The sequence below is a fragment of the Pan troglodytes genome, chromosome 1 (assembly GCF_028858775.2).
Source record: "Pan troglodytes isolate AG18354 chromosome 1, NHGRI_mPanTro3-v2.0_pri, whole genome shotgun sequence".
Taxonomy (NCBI): domain Eukaryota; kingdom Metazoa; phylum Chordata; class Mammalia; order Primates; family Hominidae; genus Pan; species Pan troglodytes.
The window spans coordinates 87,743,232-87,757,892 of record NC_072398.2 but is presented as its reverse complement, the minus strand read 5'-3'; the positions used below and the strand labels follow the sequence as shown (position 1 = coordinate 87,757,892).

General features: G+C 63.8%; 10 non-coding genes across 10 annotated transcripts; 4 read left to right on the top strand and 6 right to left on the bottom strand.

Annotated features, from left to right (window-relative positions):
• The first annotated feature begins 904 nt into the window (after nucleotides 1–904).
• Nucleotides 905–975, top strand: TRNAG-GCC (transfer RNA glycine (anticodon GCC)). Its single transcript has one exon. It is a non-coding gene; the product is annotated as a tRNA-Gly (tRNA).
• Nucleotides 976–4,881: 3,906 nt separating this feature from the next.
• On the bottom strand, nucleotides 4,882–4,953 carry TRNAE-CUC (transfer RNA glutamic acid (anticodon CUC)). The gene has a single exon. It is a non-coding gene; the product is annotated as a tRNA-Glu (tRNA).
• Nucleotides 4,954–5,239: 286 nt separating this feature from the next.
• Nucleotides 5,240–5,311, bottom strand: TRNAG-UCC (transfer RNA glycine (anticodon UCC)). The gene has a single exon. It is a non-coding gene; the product is annotated as a tRNA-Gly (tRNA).
• Nucleotides 5,312–5,919: 608 nt separating this feature from the next.
• TRNAD-GUC (transfer RNA aspartic acid (anticodon GUC)) lies at nucleotides 5,920–5,991 on the bottom strand. Its single transcript has one exon. It is a non-coding gene; the product is annotated as a tRNA-Asp (tRNA).
• Nucleotides 5,992–6,629: 638 nt separating this feature from the next.
• TRNAL-CAG (transfer RNA leucine (anticodon CAG)) lies at nucleotides 6,630–6,712 on the top strand. Its single transcript has one exon. It is a non-coding gene; the product is annotated as a tRNA-Leu (tRNA).
• Nucleotides 6,713–8,374: 1,662 nt separating this feature from the next.
• Nucleotides 8,375–8,445, top strand: TRNAG-GCC (transfer RNA glycine (anticodon GCC)). Its single transcript has one exon. It is a non-coding gene; the product is annotated as a tRNA-Gly (tRNA).
• Nucleotides 8,446–12,355: 3,910 nt separating this feature from the next.
• On the bottom strand, nucleotides 12,356–12,427 carry TRNAE-CUC (transfer RNA glutamic acid (anticodon CUC)). Its single transcript has one exon. It is a non-coding gene; the product is annotated as a tRNA-Glu (tRNA).
• Nucleotides 12,428–12,713: 286 nt separating this feature from the next.
• TRNAG-UCC (transfer RNA glycine (anticodon UCC)) lies at nucleotides 12,714–12,785 on the bottom strand. Its single transcript has one exon. It is a non-coding gene; the product is annotated as a tRNA-Gly (tRNA).
• A 608-nt stretch (nucleotides 12,786–13,393) lies between these two features.
• On the bottom strand, nucleotides 13,394–13,465 carry TRNAD-GUC (transfer RNA aspartic acid (anticodon GUC)). Its single transcript has one exon. It is a non-coding gene; the product is annotated as a tRNA-Asp (tRNA).
• Nucleotides 13,466–14,103: 638 nt separating this feature from the next.
• On the top strand, nucleotides 14,104–14,186 carry TRNAL-CAG (transfer RNA leucine (anticodon CAG)). The gene has a single exon. It is a non-coding gene; the product is annotated as a tRNA-Leu (tRNA).
• The last annotated feature ends 475 nt before the right edge of the window (nucleotides 14,187–14,661 follow it).

The following is a 14,661-nucleotide window of genomic DNA, read 5'->3' as shown; positions in this document are numbered from 1 at the left end:
CCTGCACACAGCCTGGCAGGCGAGTCCAAACCCGGAAAGACAGCCCACGAGGAATCACGAGCGGAAGCCCTAGATCCCCGTCACCCGCCCACAAACGCCTGGCCCCGCCGGGACCAGCTGTGCGCCACAGCGCATCCCCACGCGGGAAGCCGCGGCCTGGGCCGTCCCAGCCACACCCAGCGCGCCTTCTCCAGGGTCAGCCAGCTGCGGCTCTGCCGAAGCGCTCCTCCGCTCCTTTCTCGCGCTAAAGCCTCCCTACCAGCCCAGGGGGCCGGACCCCAAGTGCGAGCCGGTGGCGTGGGTCAGAGCGCAGGAGCGAGGCGCCCACGGACCTGGTCTGCGTTTCTGAGCCGCACGCCACGGCTGCGAGACCCGTTCCCCATCGCCGCCCCCGCTCGCTGACACACCACCCCCCACCCCACCCCCACCTGCAGGTGACACAACTGAGAAGGCCGGTCCGGCGGGGGGGGGGGGGGAGGGGAGGGGGAAAAACATCCCCCAAAAGAAACAAACAAACAATCAAACAAAAACAAAACACAAAAACTTTGGGTCTGTGCCGGGGATCCGCGCTCAGCAAGGCCCGCCACAGCAAACCTGCCCACACGGGCATTCGGGCGCGGGCCACGGCTGGTCCTTCCCCTGGAGACCCCGGCGGGCAGTCTCTCGACCCTGGGCGGCAGAGAAAGCGCAAGATGGGACCAGTCGGCCTCTCTCCCTCGGCTCTCCCTCCGCGCCCCGCCTCAGGTCCCTCGACGTGACGAGAGCCTCCCCTTCTGCTCGCCCCATCGGGCCAGCCTCTCGTGGACGCTCCAATAGGACGGAAGCCCACGGCAGGCTGTGACCAGTGAGCGGCGGCTGGTGGCGAGTTCCGCTGTGCCAGCTTCCGTTGGCGCTTGCCATCGGTGCATGGGTGGTTCAGTGGTAGAATTCTCGCCTGCCACGCGGGAGGCCCGGGTTCGATTCCCGGCCCATGCAGCACGCCCTCCCATTTTGGTGCTGCAGCAGCACCAAGGCGTAGCTGCGCTCGCCTCTGCCGCCTCCTTACACTCGGGGCGCGCGAGCGAGTCCGGCACCGGCTGCGCTCCCACGCGCGACGGCCCTCTGCCCTTTCTTCCGTGCCTCTCTCGACTGACTTAGGGATGAGCCTACCCCCCCGCACCCACACAGCTTGGTGACAACAACCCCTCCAAACAAGAGAGCGCGCCAGACACCAGAACTTGGCAGCCTCCTGGTCCTGTTTCTCTTCATTGCCCTGCCACCGCCTCTGCCCGACGCATTTCACTTCACGGAACACCGCCAGGCACCACGGGCTTGCAGCCACTCGCCCCACCTCTTCTCTTCACAATTCACCGCCTCGACCTCTTTCTCTCTCTCTCTCTCTCTCTCTCTCTCTCTCCCCCTCGCTGGCTCCCCACATCCAGAAAATGATGCCATGGTTGCCCTTCCAGTAGGAAGGAAGTCGCGACTCCAGGGAGTAACTCATCACTTTCCCCTAGTTGGTCACACAGTCCTTAACGCGACCACACGAGTGTACGCGTGGCATGTGCACCGTCTATATTCACCGTGTTCTGGCTACTCCACACTCTCTCCCCTCATTCTGCCGGCACCACCACCGCCATGTGGCAACTCCCAACCTAACCCCAATCCACCACTTTAGTCGAGGAGGCTGCCTTGTTTCTCTCCCTCGGACCTCTTTTCATCTCAGCCCCAGACACCTGCCTGAGACGTGAATGTGCGTCCTGAAGACGGCTTATTTATGTCTCGGGTCCAGTTGCATTCGCTACCCTTTTGGGACGTGGGACGTGGCCTCCAGTCGCTCTGTCACGATGTCTCTCCCACCCTGGGCTGCTTGCCACCTCACCCCAGCCCCACTCCATACTCTGACCGCCCAGCCCAAGCAGCATCCCAGTCTCGCCGGCGCGGGTCCCCTTTGACCACACAGACTTCGTTCCTGCCCAGACCAACCGGCTGAAAATGTACTGTTCCCACCAGCCTTCAGGCTCAGCCCTCCCTCCCCCACCTTTGTCTCACCCCACCCGCCCTTTCACTCACACACACACACTGACACACACACACACACACACACACACACTCACACACTCTCTCTCTCTCTCACTCTCTTTCTCTGTCTCTCACTCTCTCTCTGTCTCTGTGTCTCTATCTCTCTGTCTCTCTCTCTGTCTCTGTCTCTATGTCTCTATCTCTCTGTCTCTCTCGCACAGCCAACTCTCCCTCTCGCCAGCCAACTCTCCCTCTCGCCGTCAATGCCCCTCTCTCAGACGACTCATGTCCCCCAGCCCTGGCCTCCTTCAGCCTCTTCAGACTCACGCCAGCTCCGCCACCAGCTGGGATCCCTCCGACCTATGGCATAGGCAGCCCGCGAGGTGCCCTAACGCCCCGGGCATCTGCACAACCTCCGTTTGACTGGACAGCCTCACTCCCAGACCTGGCCAGCCAGCCCTGTGCACCCCCTGGACACCCTGGACTCCTTCTTCCAGCTCCCAGCACGCGACATGCTTCTCTCCTTTCCTTGGTGTCAGCCCCTTGCCCCGGGCTAGGGTGGACGCCAGCCACGGGAACGGACACCTTCGTCCATCGCTGTCACCCACTGACATCCACCCACATCACGCTGGCAAGCAAGCCAGCCTCCCGTGGGGATGGCAAACATCTCTATCCCCGATAGGGTCTGGTCCCTGCAGGTGATCCGACTGTGCCAAGATCCCACGAATGACACGGGACAGGTTTGTGCAGTTGGTTGGACGTCTACTTTGCCCCTACAGAGGGGTTTTGGCAAGAAGTCGACTGACTTCTGCCATTGACCTGGGGAATCAGCCAAACGATAAGATCAATACGGGTTGAATAGAGGGTTGGAGAACTGGGCTCATCTGTGCTAAGGAGGGGATGGGCAAAAAGTCCCACAGCGAATCTTGGCGCTGGGGATAGGTACCATCTCCACATGTTCCTTGACATTTGGAGAGACGCTAGAGAGCGTAGGTCAGGCAATGGGAAGCAAACTTCGGCTAGAAGTCTATCAGGAACCCCAACCCCGCACATGCGCTTTGGTCAGCCTGGCCGTTGGGTTTTCCCCACGAACTGCTGCATCTCCACGCTTCAATGCCCGTGGCCAGGTTGGTCTGACTAATGGGACCTCTCAAGATTCATTTTCACATCCAGAATAGGCGAGAATCTCAAACCTGTCGACGGTGAGCGGGAGCATGTGTACGCACATGCACGTGTATGTTGCGGGAAGTCAGGGACCCCGAACGGAGGGAGCGGCTGGAGCTGCGGCAGAGGCACGTAAATTGTGAAGATTTCATTTCAATACGGACATTCATCAGTTCCCAAATAATGCTTTTATAATTTCTTACGCCTGTCTTTACTTTAATCTCTTAATCCTGTTATCTTCGTAAGCTGAGGATGTACGTCACCTCAGGACCGCTGTGACAATTGTGTTAACTCTACAAATTGATGGTAAAACATGTGTGTTTGAACAGCATGAAATCAGTGCACCTTGAAAAAGAATAGAATAACAGCGAGTTTTAGGGAACAGGGGAAGACAACGGTAAGGTCTGACTGCCTGCGAGGTCGGGCAGAAAGAGCCATATTTTTCTTCTTGCAGAGAGCCTATGAAGGACCTGCAGGTAGGGAAGATGTGGCTAAGACAACCTAAGTGTCCATCGGCCGGGAAATGGATTAACAAAAATGTGGCATATAGACACCATGGAATACTATTTGGCCACAGAAAAGAACGAAATCCTCTGGTCTGCAGCAACAGAGGCGGAGCTAAAGGTCACGATGGAACATCAAACGAGCCGGGCACAGAAAGACAGAGAGGGCGGGTTCTTACTCCAATCCTGGGAGCTCAAAATGTTCACCTTGTGGAGGTAGAGAGTAGAACGATAGACACCAGAGGCTGGAGAGGGTGTGTGGGTGACTGCGGTGAAGAGAGGTTGGTGAAATGGGTCCGAGCATGCGTTTGGATGGAGGGAATACGTTCCAATAACGTTCTACGGCGGAGCAGGGCGACTAGGGGTAACAACGACGTATTAGTGCTTGTTTCCGAAGAGCTCCTGGAAGACAGCACCTGAGATGCTCCCAACAGGTAGAGATGACAGATACCCACGGGATGGATGCCCTACATCCCCTCAGTTGACCATCGATCACTACGCGATGTACACGCGTTACCACGCGTCACAGGAATCCCATGGATATCACGTCCGCATGAAGAAAAACATAGTCATGCTGCCAGGGTGACCGTCGCAGCTCTGCCTCCCTAGCGCCATGGCCCGTGGTCTCGGCTCCTCAAGTTCCGCTGCCATTTCTACCAAAGCCGCTGACACCCGTGGAGCCCAATCACGGATCCCGCGCTCAGGGTCTGGCACGCCTTGGGAAAGCCAGTGCGCTTGCTGACATGAGTGGCTCTGGCGGGTGGCCCAACCATTAGGCGCAGATCCCCCGCAGCCGAGAGAGAAGTGGCCCGTCAGCCACTCGGCTTGGCTTGGCAGAAGCCGCTCCGCTCGAGAGTCCTGGCCCATTCCGCGGCCAGCCGAGAGTTCGAGGGTGGCGGCGGTGGTGGTGGTGGCGGGTCACCTGGCGGCCATGGGAGGAGAAAGCCTGACCTGGCCAGCGGGCTTTGCCGCTGAGAAAGAGTGGGAGCGAGGCGAGCACCTGACAAGGAAGGGCTGTGAAGCTGATGTTGCGAAGGTGGCGCCAGCGAGGCCAAAAGGAGGGATGGGTGAAGGTAGGCGGGGAGCGTTGGGGCGCACGTGGAAGCCGCGGGAGGTTGTGGCTGGGGCGCGGGAGAAGCGAGCGAGCCTGTTGGTCAAAAGGGGAGGTGTGAAGGGGCCTGGCAGTTGGCAGGCAGAGCCAAAGAAGGAAGGCTTCCCTGACCGGGAATCGAACCCGGGCCGCGGCGGTGAGAGCGCCGAATCCTAACCACTAGACCACCAGGGAGAGACGGCTTCCGGGCCCGGCTTGCGCCTCCTGGCCCCAGCGCCTCTGGCCCCAGCACTGGGCGTTACCTTGGCGCCTGTCCCCTGCTTCCGTTTAAAACAAACACCCGCAACCAGCCCCCGCGACGCCGGCGCCAACCGGCCTGCCCTCACGAGCAGCTCTGGCCCTGTTCGCAGCACACCCTCCAAACACCGCGCGCCTCCTTCCCGGGCGCACAGGCACGCAGCCACAGGCCAAGCTGCGACGCGAGCTCCGCGACGGGGACCTCCGCAAAAGGTCCGCCCGCTGCGTTGGCCGGGAATCGAACCCGGGTCAACTGCTTGGAAGGCAGCTATGCTCACCACTATACCACCAACGCCACACGGCGCGGGCAGCCCCGCCACGCCGGCCCGGGGCTCCCACCAGCGCGCCGCCGACGCCCGGGGCAGCCCGGCCCCGACGCCCGGTCCGTCCGCCCGCCCGCAGCTCCGCGCTGCCGCGGCCCCGCCAAAGGCCACCCCGCGCCCCACCGGTGCAAGGCCAGCGCGGCTGCCCCGTTCCGCCCGCCTGCCTCTGGGGGCGCTCTCGCTCCCTCGCCGCCCCGGGCCGCCAGAGCCCTTCCCCACCAGGTGCCCGGCGGGGACACGGCCGGCGCCGACGGGGTCCCCACTCCTCCTCCTCCCACCGGGCGCCGGGCCCTGTGCCTCGCAGAAAGCCTCTTCCGGCACCCACTTTGGGCCGGCAGCTCTCTGGGCGCCGTGGGGGCCAGAGGAGGCCGCCCGGCTGCGGCGACCAAGCCGCGGGCGAGAAGAAAAGGTAGGAGGCCAAGGGGACCCAGGAGGCCCAGGGGGCCCAGAGGGCCCAGGGGGCCAAGGGGCCAGGCAGGCCAGGCCCGAGATGGCGCCCTGCGACTAGCTGGAGGGCGGAGGAAGGAGAAGGAGGGCCCTCAGGCTGGGTCCGAGGCGGCGGCCCAAAAAGCACGGCTGCCTCCCCGTCGGGGAATCGAACCCCGGTCTCCCGCGTGACAGGCGGGGATACTCACCACTATACTAACGAGGACGACGGCGACGGTCGCCGGGACGCCAGACCCCACTCCGACCGCGGACGCCTAGCCCTGCCTTGATCCCCTCCCCCGACGGCAGGGGCCGGGCGCGTGCTCGCCTTCCACCCGCCACCCGCCACCCGCCACCCGCCACACGCCACCCGTCACCTGCCACCCGCCCCCCGCCACCGTTGGCACGACCTACCCCGACACCCAACAAAGCACCCTGCGATCCCGCTGGGACCCGGAGCCGGAGCCGGACCCCGACAGGTACCGGAGCGGCGTGGAACCTCCCCGTGCGCCCTGCCTGCTGTCTCCAAGGCGGGGATCGCGCCGGGGCAGGAAGAGGCCGGGCGAAACAGTCGGGCCGCTGCTCCTAGGACGCGGTGGGCGCACGCCCTGCGGGGTTCGGCGAGCGGAGGCGCGGGGGCTGGGGCGTGCGGCGGCGGCGGCGGCCGGCCGGACGCGGACCCCTTGGGTCCGGGGTGGGGACGCGGGGGCGTCCACGCCAACGCCAGCCGGCTCCGTTCACTTGGCGCCCGCTCCGCCCGCGCGGTCCGTCGGTTGCGCACCGAGCCCAGACAGGCGCCGGCCAAGGGCGCAGGCGTTCGCGCCGGGTCCCAGCCATGCCAGCGGCGACGCGCCCCGGCGCGCCGTCAGGATGGCCGAGCGGTCTAAGGCGCTGCGTTCAGGTCGCAGTCTCCCCTGGAGGCGTGGGTTCGAATCCCACTCCTGACAAGCCGACCTTTTGGCCCGCCCGCCGGAGGGCAACGCCCATGGCAACCCTGGAGCACCTTTGGCCGCTTCCTGCCTTGAGCCCTTGCCCGCTCTGCAGACTCCAGCCCCCTTGAAGCAAGCCTCCAAAACGCCGCCGCTTCTCAGGCACGTCCGTTCTTCCTGCCCACCCGCCGGCTGTCGCAGAAACAGCCCAGGACCATGCGCCAGCGCCCGCGACCCTCTACCAATTGCCCTTCGGACAGACGCCCTCCCCACCACCTCACACGCCCTCTTCCCTGGCCCCACACACAGCGAGCGACCGCGACCACCTTCCACGCTCTTCCCTGCCTATCTCCTCCGCCCGCCTTCTCCTCACTCGCCCAAACAGACACAGCCCAGATTCTTCCCCTATTCCTCCTTTTCCCTCCTTCCTCCCACCGGCCTCCGCCCACCGCCCACCGCCTTGAATCGCCGCTGCGCTGCCCAGAGGCGTCCTGGCCTGCACAGCCCGCCCGGTTTCACCCTCCAACTTCTGACCGCTGAACAGCAGCGAGCGACTCGCTCGTGGAGCCGCACACACGTCTCCCACCAGAGAGGCACGCCATCCAACATCCTGTCCTTTCCTCCGACCCCTCGGACCCCGGCCGCGCATTCCATTCTCCCGACACCCTAGCCAGGTCGCCGATCCCACCTCGCTACCTGTGCTCCCTTCCCGCTAACACCTGCCTGCCGACCCACCTGCAGCCCGGACGCCTGCCGGCCAGAGGCAGCGGGAACCCTGCACACAGCCTGGCAGGCGAGTCCAAACCCGGAAAGACAGCCCACGAGGAATCACGAGCGGAAGCCCTAGATCCCCGTCACCCGCCCACAAACGCCTGGCCCCGCCGGGACCAGCTGTGCGCCACAGCGCATCCCCACGCGGGAAGCCGCGGCCTGGGCCGTCCCAGCCACACCCAGCGCGCCTTCTCCAGGGTCAGCCAGCTGCGGCTCTGCCGAAGCGCTCCTCCGCTCCTTTCTCGCGCTAAAGCCTCCCTACCAGCCCAGGGGGCCGGACCCCAAGTGCGAGCCGGTGGCGTGGGTCAGAGCGCAGGAGCGAGGCGCCCACGGACCTGGTCTGCGTTTCTGAGCCGCACGCCACGGCTGCGAGACCCGTTCCCCATCGCCGCCCCCGCTCGCTGACACACCACCCCCCACCCCACCCCCACCTGCAGGTGACACAACTGAGAAGGCCGGTCCGGCGGGGGGGGGGGGGGGGAGGGGAGGGGGAAAAACATCCCCCAAAAGAAACAAACAAACAATCAAACAAAAACAAAACACAAAAACTTTGGGTCTGTGCCGGGGATCCGCGCTCAGCAAGGCCCGCCACAGCAAACCTGCCCACACGGGCATTCGGGCGCGGGCCACGGCTGGTCCTTCCCCTGGAGACCCCGGCGGGCAGTCTCTCGACCCTGGGCGGCAGAGAAAGCGCAAGATGGGACCAGTCGGCCTCTCTCCCTCGGCTCTCCCTCCGCGCCCCGCCTCAGGTCCCTCGACGTGACGAGAGCCTCCCCTTCTGCTCGCCCCATCGGGCCAGCCTCTCGTGGACGCTCCAATAGGACGGAAGCCCACGGCAGGCTGTGACCAGTGAGCGGCGGCTGGTGGCGAGTTCCGCTGTGCCAGCTTCCGTTGGCGCTTGCCATCGGTGCATGGGTGGTTCAGTGGTAGAATTCTCGCCTGCCACGCGGGAGGCCCGGGTTCGATTCCCGGCCCATGCAGCACGCCCTCCCATTTTGGTGCTGCAGCAGCACCAAGGCGTAGCTGCGCTCGCCTCTGCCGCCTCCTTACACTCGGGGCGCGCGAGCGAGTCCGGCACCGGCTGCGCTCCCACGCGCGACGGCCCTCTGCCCTTTCTTCCGTGCCTCTCTCGACTGACTTAGGGATGAGCCTACCCCCCCGCACCCACACAGCTTGGTGACAACAACCCCTCCAAACAAGAGAGCGCGCCAGACACCAGAACTTGGCAGCCTCCTGGTCCTGTTTCTCTTCATTGCCCTGCCACCGCCTCTGCCCGACGCATTTCACTTCACGGAACACCGCCAGGCACCACGGGCTTGCAGCCACTCGCCCCACCTCTTCTCTTCACAATTCACCGCCTCGACCTCTTTCTCTCTCTCTCTCTCTCTCTCTCTCTCTCTCTCTCTCTCTCCCCCTCGCTGGCTCCCCACATCCAGAAAATGATGCCATGGTTGCCCTTCCAGTAGGAAGGAAGTCGCGACTCCAGGGAGTAACTCATCACTTTCCCCTAGTTGGTCACACAGTCCTTAACGCGACCACACGAGTGTACGCGTGGCATGTGCACCGTCTATATTCACCGTGTTCCGGCTACTCCACACTCTCTCCCCTCATTCTGCCGGCACCACCACCGCCATGTGGCAACTCCCAACCTAACCCCAATCCACCACTTTAGTCGAGGAGGCTGCCTTGTTTCTCTCCCTCGGACCTCTTTTCATCTCAGCCCCAGACACCTGCCTGAGACGTGAATGTGCGTCCTGAAGACGGCTTATTTATGTCTCGGGTCCAGTTGCATTCGCTACCCTTTTGGGACGTGGGACGTGGCCTCCAGTCGCTCTGTCACGATGTCTCTCCCACCCTGGGCTGCTTGCCACCTCACCCCAGCCCCACTCCATACTCTGACCGCCCAGCCCAAGCAGCATCCCAGTCTCGCCGGCGCGGGTCCCCTTTGACCACACAGACTTCGTTCCTGCCCAGACCAACCGGCTGAAAATGTACTGTTCCCACCAGCCTTCAGGCTCAGCCCTCCCTCCCCCACCTTTGTCTCACCCCACCCGCCCTTTCACTCACACACACACACTGACACACACACACACACACACACTCACACACTCTCTCTCTCTCTCACTCTCTTTCTCTGTCTCTCACTCTCTCTCTGTCTCTGTGTCTCTATCTCTCTGTCTCTCTCTCTGTCTCTGTCTCTATGTCTCTATCTCTCTGTCTCTCTCGCACAGCCAACTCTCCCTCTCGCCAGCCAACTCTCCCTCTCGCCGTCAATGCCCCTCTCTCAGACGACTCATGTCCCCCAGCCCTGGCCTCCTTCAGCCTCTTCAGACTCACGCCAGCTCCGCCACCAGCTGGGATCCCTCCGACCTATGGCATAGGCAGCCCGCGAGGTGCCCTAACGCCCCGGGCATCTGCACAACCTCCGTTTGACTGGACAGCCTCACTCCCAGACCTGGCCAGCCAGCCCTGTGCACCCCCTGGACACCCTGGACTCCTTCTTCCAGCTCCCAGCACGCGACATGCTTCTCTCCTTTCCTTGGTGTCAGCCCCTTGCCCCGGGCTAGGGTGGACGCCAGCCACGGGAACGGACACCTTCGTCCATCGCTGTCACCCACTGACATCCACCCACATCACGCTGGCAAGCAAGCCAGCCTCCCGTGGGGATGGCAAACATCTCTATCCCCGATAGGGTCTGGTCCCTGCAGGTGATCCGACTGTGCCAAGATCCCACGAATGACACGGGACAGGTTTGTGCAGTTGGTTGGACGTCTACTTTGCCCCTACAGAGGGGTTTTGGCAAGAAGTCGACTGACTTCTGCCATTGACCTGGGGAATCAGCCAAACGATAAGATCAATACGGGTTGAATAGAGGGTTGGAGAACTGGGCTCATCTGTGCTAAGGAGGGGATGGGCAAAAAGTCCCACAGCGAATCTTGGCGCTGGGGATAGGTACCATCTCCACATGTTCCTTGACATTTGGAGAGACGCTAGAGAGCGTAGGTCAGGCAATGGGAAGCAAACTTCGGCTAGAAGTCTATCAGGAACCCCAACCCCGCACATGCGCTTTGGTCAGCCTGGCCGTTGGGTTTTCCCCACGAACTGCTGCATCTCCACGCTTCAATGCCCGTGGCCAGGTTGGTCTGACTAATGGGACCTCTCAAGATTCATTTTCACATCCAGAATAGGCGAGAATCTCAAACCTGTCGACGGTGAGCGGGAGCATGTGTACGCACATGCACGTGTATGTTGCGGGAAGTCAGGGACCCCGAACGGAGGGAGCGGCTGGAGCTGCGGCAGAGGCACGTAAATTGTGAAGATTTCATTTCAATACGGACATTCATCAGTTCCCAAATAATGCTTTTATAATTTCTTACGCCTGTCTTTACTTTAATCTCTTAATCCTGTTATCTTCGTAAGCTGAGGATGTACGTCACCTCAGGACCGCTGTGACAATTGTGTTAACTCTACAAATTGATGGTAAAACATGTGTGTTTGAACAGCATGAAATCAGTGCACCTTGAAAAAGAATAGAATAACAGCGAGTTTTAGGGAACAGGGGAAGACAACGGTAAGGTCTGACTGCCTGCGAGGTCGGGCAGAAAGAGCCATATTTTTCTTCTTGCAGAGAGCCTATGAAGGACGTGCAGGTAGGGAAGATGTGGCTAAGACAACCTAAGTGTCCATCGGCCGGGAAATGGATTAACAAAAATGTGGCATATAGACACCATGGAATACTATTTGGCCACAGAAAAGAACGAAATCCTCTGGTCTGCAGCAACAGAGGCGGAGCTAAAGGTCACGATGGAACATCAAAGGAGCCGGGCACAGAAAGACAGAGAGGGCGGGTTCTTACTCCAATCCTGGGAGCTCAAAATGTTCACCTTGTGGAGGTAGAGAGTAGAACGATAGACACCAGAGGCTGGAGAGGGTGTGTGGGTGACTGCGGTGAAGAGAGGTTGGTGAAATGGGTCCGAGCATGCGTTTGGATGGAGGGAATACGTTCCAATAACGTTCTACGGCGGAGCAGGGCGACTAGGGGTAACAGCGACGTATTAGTGCTTGTTTCCGAAGAGCTCCTGGAAGACAGCACCTGAGATGCTCCCAACAGGTAGAGATGACAGATACCCACGGGATGGATGCCCTACATCCCCTCAGTTGACCATCGATCACTACGCGATGTACACGCGTTACCACGCGTCACAGGAATCCCATGGATATCACGTCCGCATGAAGAAAAACATAGTCATGCTGCCAGGGTGACCGTCGCAGCTCTGCCTCCCTAGCGCCATGGCCCGTGGTCTCGGCTCCTCAAGTTCCGCTGCCATTTCTACCAAAGCCGCTGACACCCGTGGAGCCCAATCACGGATCCCGCGCTCAGGGTCTGGCACGCCTTGGGAAAGCCAGTGCGCTTGCTGACATGAGTGGCTCTGGCGGGTGGCCCAACCATTAGGCGCAGATCCCCCGCAGCCGAGAGAGAAGTGGCCCGTCAGCCACTCGGCTTGGCTTGGCAGAAGCCGCTCCGCTCGAGAGTCCTGGCCCATTCCGCGGCCAGCCGAGAGTTCGAGGGTGGCGGCGGTGGTGGTGGTGGCGGGTCACCTGGCGGCCATGGGAGGAGAAAGCCTGACCTGGCCAGCGGGCTTTGCCGCTGAGAAAGAGTGGGAGCGAGGCGAGCACCTGACAAGGAAGGGCTGTGAAGCTGATGTTGCGAAGGTGGCGCCAGCGAGGCCAAAAGGAGGGATGGGTGAAGGTAGGCGGGGAGCGTTGGGGCGCACGTGGAAGCCGCGGGAGGTTGTGGCTGGGGCGCGGGAGAAGCGAGCGAGCCTGTTGGTCAAAAGGGGAGGTGTGAAGGGGCCTGGCAGTTGGCAGGCAGAGCCAAAGAAGGAAGGCTTCCCTGACCGGGAATCGAACCCGGGCCGCGGCGGTGAGAGCGCCGAATCCTAACCACTAGACCACCAGGGAGAGACGGCTTCCGGGCCCGGCTTGCGCCTCCTGGCCCCAGCGCCTCTGGCCCCAGCACTGGGCGTTACCTTGGCGCCTGTCCCCTGCTTCCGTTTAAAACAAACACCCGCAACCAGCCCCCGCGACGCCGGCGCCAACCGGCCTGCCCTCACGAGCAGCTCTGGCCCTGTTCGCAGCACACCCTCCAAACACCGCGCGCCTCCTTCCCGGGCGCACAGGCACGCAGCCACAGGCCAAGCTGCGACGCGAGCTCCGCGACGGGGACCTCCGCAAAAGGTCCGCCCGCTGCGTTGGCCGGGAATCGAACCCGGGTCAACTGCTTGGAAGGCAGCTATGCTCACCACTATACCACCAACGCCACACGGCGCGGGCAGCCCCGCCACGCCGGCCCGGGGCTCCCACCAGCGCGCCGCCGACGCCCGGGGCAGCCCGGCCCCGACGCCCGGTCCGTCCGCCCGCCCGCAGCTCCGCGCTGCCGCGGCCCCGCCAAAGGCCACCCCGCGCCCCACCGGTGCAAGGCCAGCGCGGCTGCCCCGTTCCGCCCGCCTGCCTCTGGGGGCGCTCTCGCTCCCTCGCCGCCCCGGGCCGCCAGAGCCCTTCCCCACCAGGTGCCCGGCGGGGACACGGCCGGCGCCGACGGGGTCCCCACTCCTCCTCCTCCCACCGGGCGCCGGGCCCTGTGCCTCGCAGAAAGCCTCTTCCGGCACCCACTTTGGGCCGGCAGCTCTCTGGGCGCCGTGGGGGCCAGAGGAGGCCGCCCGGCTGCGGCGACCAAGCCGCGGGCGAGAAGAAAAGGTAGGAGGCCAAGGGGACCCAGGAGGCCCAGGGGGCCCAGAGGGCCCAGGGGGCCAAGGGGCCAGGCAGGCCAGGCCCGAGATGGCGCCCTGCGACTAGCTGGAGGGCGGAGGAAGGAGAAGGAGGGCCCTCAGGCTGGGTCCGAGGCGGCGGCCCAAAAAGCACGGCTGCCTCCCCGTCGGGGAATCGAACCCCGGTCTCCCGCGTGACAGGCGGGGATACTCACCACTATACTAACGAGGACGACGGCGACGGTCGCCGGGACGCCAGACCCCACTCCGACCGCGGACGCCTAGCCCTGCCTTGATCCCCTCCCCCGACGGCAGGGGCCGGGCGCGTGCTCGCCTTCCACCCGCCACCCGCCACCCGCCACCCGCCACACGCCACCCGTCACCTGCCACCCGCCCCCCGCCACCGTTGGCACGACCTACCCCGACACCCAACAAAGCACCCTGCGATCCCGCTGGGACCCGGAGCCGGAGCCGGACCCCGACAGGTACCGGAGCGGCGTGGAACCTCCCCGTGCGCCCTGCCTGCTGTCTCCAAGGCGGGGATCGCGCCGGGGCAGGAAGAGGCCGGGCGAAACAGTCGGGCCGCTGCTCCTAGGACGCGGTGGGCGCACGCCCTGCGGGGTTCGGCGAGCGGAGGCGCGGGGGCTGGGGCGTGCGGCGGCGGCGGCGGCCGGCCGGACGCGGACCCCTTGGGTCCGGGGTGGGGACGCGGGGGCGTCCACGCCAACGCCAGCCGGCTCCGTTCACTTGGCGCCCGCTCCGCCCGCGCGGTCCGTCGGTTGCGCACCGAGCCCAGACAGGCGCCGGCCAAGGGCGCAGGCGTTCGCGCCGGGTCCCAGCCATGCCAGCGGCGACGCGCCCCGGCGCGCCGTCAGGATGGCCGAGCGGTCTAAGGCGCTGCGTTCAGGTCGCAGTCTCCCCTGGAGGCGTGGGTTCGAATCCCACTCCTGACAAGCCGACCTTTTGGCCCGCCCGCCGGAGGGCAACGCCCATGGCAACCCTGGAGCACCTTTGGCCGCTTCCTGCCTTGAGCCCTTGCCCGCTCTGCAGACTCCAGCCCCCTTGAAGCAAGCCTCCAAAACGCCGCCGCTTCTCAGGCACGTCCGTTCTTCCTGCCCACCCGCCGGCTGTCGCAGAAACAGCCCAGGACCATGCGCCAGCGCCCGCGACCCTCTACCAATTGCCCTTCGGACAGACGCCCTCCCCACCACCTCACACGCCCTCTTCCCTGGCCCCACACACAGCGAGCGACCGCGACCACCTTCCACGCTCTTCCCTGCCTATCTCCTCCGCCCGCCTTCTCCTCACTCGCCCAAACAGACACAGCCCAGATTCTTCCCCTATTCCTCCTTTTCCCTCCTTCCTCCCACCGGCCTCCGCCCACCGCCCACCGCCTTGAATCGCCGCTGCGCTGCCCAGAGGCGTCCT